Genomic DNA, 3671 nt, shown 5'->3' on the forward strand with positions numbered 1-3671 from the left:
TATGTGTTCAACAACTTGGTTTGATTCTCAATTATCTCCTCCAAATTAGTCCTAGGTGAAGAAGGTTGAGAATAGGATCTTTCACCTTGAGAATTATTTTGAAAATTACCCTGTCCTTGATTGTTCCAATTACTCCTATTTTGACTTTGGCCATAGCCTTGATTATGGTTTCCACCACCTTGATTATGATTACCACTACCTTGGTTATGATTTCCATAACCTTGGTTTTGGTTACAATAACTTAGGGCTTGATTGCCATAATTTTGGCTTTGGTTGTGGCCACTATAACCTTGATTATTATAGCTACCACAAGAACCTTGGTTCCCTTGGTTTCTATAACCACCGCCTTGGTTATAGTTGTCAAAATTGCCTTGGCCTTGGTAGTTCCTATTCCATTGACCTCTTTGATTATCAAACCGTTGACCATTATTATTCGACACATAATTCACATGCTCACTCTCATGGTTATCAAACTCATCAACACATTCATTAGGACAAGTACTAGAGTCATGATCATACGATCCACATGCATCACAAAACAAGCAACCCATAGGCATATTATGTGAAGAGGGAGGGGGTTGAGAGTTTGAAGGAGTACCTCTCCCCTTAAATTGGGAGGGAAGATTCGAGGCTTGAGAAGAGGAAGAAGTGCTCTCCAGCTTAGCTTTGATTGCGGTGACCTCCTTTCCTAAGTTTGTCATTTGGGAGGAAAGGTTGTTGATTGCATTTAGATGGTCCACCGAGTATAATGAAGATTGCTTGCTTGAAGAGTCCCTCTCCCCATCTTTCCAATCCCTATAGTATGTCACCACGTCCTCAATGATGTCCACAACTTCTTCTTCGGTTTTGTTCATGATAGGGCCCCCGGCCCCTCCATCAAGGCATGACTTACCTTGGGGACTTAAACCGCCATAGAAGATTTGGATCACTTGGTATGTGGGGATTCTGTGGTGAGGGCACTCCCTTTGATACTCTTTGAATCTCTCCCATGCTTCGTAAAGGCTTTCACTTGGCCTTTTCTTGAACCCTTGAATCAAGGCTCTCGCCTCCGCCGTCTTCTTTTGGGGGTAGAAGTGGGACAAGAAGGCCTTTGTGACATCGTCCCAAGTTCTCAAGGAGTTGGGCTTCACCTCTTTGTCTAGCCACTCCAAAGATTTTCCTATTAGAGAGAAAGGGAACAACTTGAGGCGGATGAATTCTTGAGAAACCCCATTAACTTTGATGATGTTGCAATATTTTTCAAACTCCTTTAGATGGTTCAATGGGCTCTCATTCTTGGCCCCACTATATTGCCTTCTCTCGATCAAGGTGATCATTGCCGGCCGGATTTCGAAGTCATTTGTCGGTGTAGTAGGTGGAGATATTCCGCTCTCAAACCTATATGCCCCGGGCATTCCAAGCTCCTTCAAGGCCACTCTAGGATTTTCACCCATGCCTTGCTCTTCTTGAATTTCTTCTTCACTTGAAGAACTATAACCCAAGGATCTATTAGCCAGTCTTCTTCTTGAAAGAGTTCTCTCAATTTCCGGATCAAGGGGAACAAAGGAACGATCACGGGTTCTATGCATGCAAAACTCAAAGAAAAATATTAGTAGCACGGCTTCAAGTGTAGCCTAAAGAAACAAAATCTTTTTGTATTTTTTTTTTCAAGTAAAATGAAGTAGACTCAACAACAAAAGCTAAGCACCAATAGCATTCCCTGGCAACGGCGCCATTTTGACAAGAGGAAAATGCATGTCGTTATCTACCCTTTCCCCAAGCCAAACTAAATTTGTAAACACCTAACCAACCTTATATGGATATAGGGCAAGTTAAGGGTCGATCCCAAGGGAATGCAATGATGAAAACTAAAGTCTAAGTTAAGCTACCTCGAAGTAGAAAATGAGATTATGGTTGGTACTAAAGTGAACTAGATCAAATTCAACAAGTAATCAAGGGTCTAAACACTAGGGATATGGGTTCCACATGCAAGATCAATGACAATGCTAGATCAAAGCTCAATCAATTAATTCAAGTATTGCAATGGACAAACAATAGTAGCAATCATGAGAGTTCAAATGCTATCTCCTATTGGCCAATCTAGTGGTCACTGTGAAAGACAAACCAAGAAGAATCACAAGCAAACTCAATCAATTAGAGCAACTTTCAAATCAATTGGACGTGTCGTTAAGAGTTGCAATGCAATCTAGATTAATCTTATAGGGTGATCAATCCTAATCTAATCAATCTCATGCAAAACTATGTCAACCAATTTAATTGCAACAAATCAACCAATCAAAGAGCATCAACTAGCATTTCCAATAATCAAACATGATTCCCCCTTTCCCTAGCAACTAATCTACTCACTAATCATGGTGAAATTCAAAACCAAATAACTAGAAATTGCATTGATCATCATTCTATATCAAAATCAAATAGAAATCAAAGTATTCAATATCATCAAACTCAAATCCAAGAAAAACAAGCATCAAGCAAAAATCAAATAGCAAGTAAGTAAGAGATGAAAGAAGGAAGAGATTCTCACTAATATTGATGATTGAAAATGAAGAAATCCAAACTTGATTGATCAAATGTTGAGTTACAAATCCAAAACCAAGAACTTCTCTCTAACTTCTCTCTAACTTCTCTCTCTAAAACTAAGCTAATGAAATATTATCAAAAAGTTGGATTCAAAAAGGAAATACAATTCTATTTATAATCTAAGAAGAAAACGGCAGCTCCCGCGCCCTCTCCCGATAGACCCGCGCCCGCGGAAAAATGGGTACGGAACCCTCCGCGGGCTGTCTGGGCAGCACCCGCACCCGCGGCATCAGGGATCCGCGCCCGCGGGGAAATGAATGATTAGGGGGCCGCGGTCTCTCTGAGGGGAGAGACCTCTCCATTTTACCCGCGCCCGCGGGAAGCCCTCGGGGCAACCGCGGGGAGTTCCTGCCTCATTTTGACACTTTTGCTCGTCTTGGGCCCGCGCCCGTGGCCTGCTGGAAATACCTTGGAGACCTCTCCGAGGCCTCTCCAAGGCCTGTCCAAGCCCTCTCTAGTCAAATGCTTCTTCCTTGCTTGATCATTGAGTTCCCGAATTGCATCCTTTGCCAAGGCGATCCTCACAATACCTACACAAGTAAACAAAGGAAATAAATAAAAGGGAAAAAGAGCAAAATAAAAGGAAAACACGATAAAAACACGAGAAACATAAATAAAAGAGAAACTAAAGGAAAAAGGACCAAAATTAAGAGAAGAAAGCATGAGAAGGGGAAAGAAATTACCTAAAAGACAACCCTATGAGTGCCATAAATGACACTCATCAACATCTAGAGGAGAAAAAATTGGGATTTGCTTACAAATGGGTAAGAGATGTGAACTTAACAGGATCTATCAAATAAGTTAATCTATAATGTGGATATGCATGCATTTTTTTAAATGAAAGGCAAATGCAAGTCTTCTAGTATCGTGAATATGTTTAAAGATTTCATGTCCCAGCACCCAGGTCACAAGTATCCCATAACAAATTGACCCAACCACAAAATCATCCGACTTGAACCTGATCTAACGACCCATTTTTACAAGTCTAGTTACAGCCCTACAAGTCTCTTACCAGCCTTATCTTTGCTCATTGAGTGAGAACTGGGAAATGCATGATATGATATATATTTTATGTATATATATATAAAAAA

The 3671-nt window shown here is 40.7% G+C and overlaps 1 pseudogene; it reads left to right on the forward strand.

The window, feature by feature from the left end:
• Nucleotides 1-942: 942 nt before the first annotated feature.
• Nucleotides 943-1041, forward strand: LOC145606388 (small nucleolar RNA R71; annotated as a pseudogene).
• The last annotated feature ends 2630 nt before the right edge of the window (nucleotides 1042-3671 follow it).

This window comes from Chenopodium album, chromosome 22 (genome assembly GCF_948465745.1).
Source record: "Chenopodium album chromosome 22, dcCheAlbu1.1, whole genome shotgun sequence".
In the NCBI taxonomy this organism is placed as follows: domain Eukaryota; kingdom Viridiplantae; phylum Streptophyta; class Magnoliopsida; order Caryophyllales; family Amaranthaceae; genus Chenopodium; species Chenopodium album.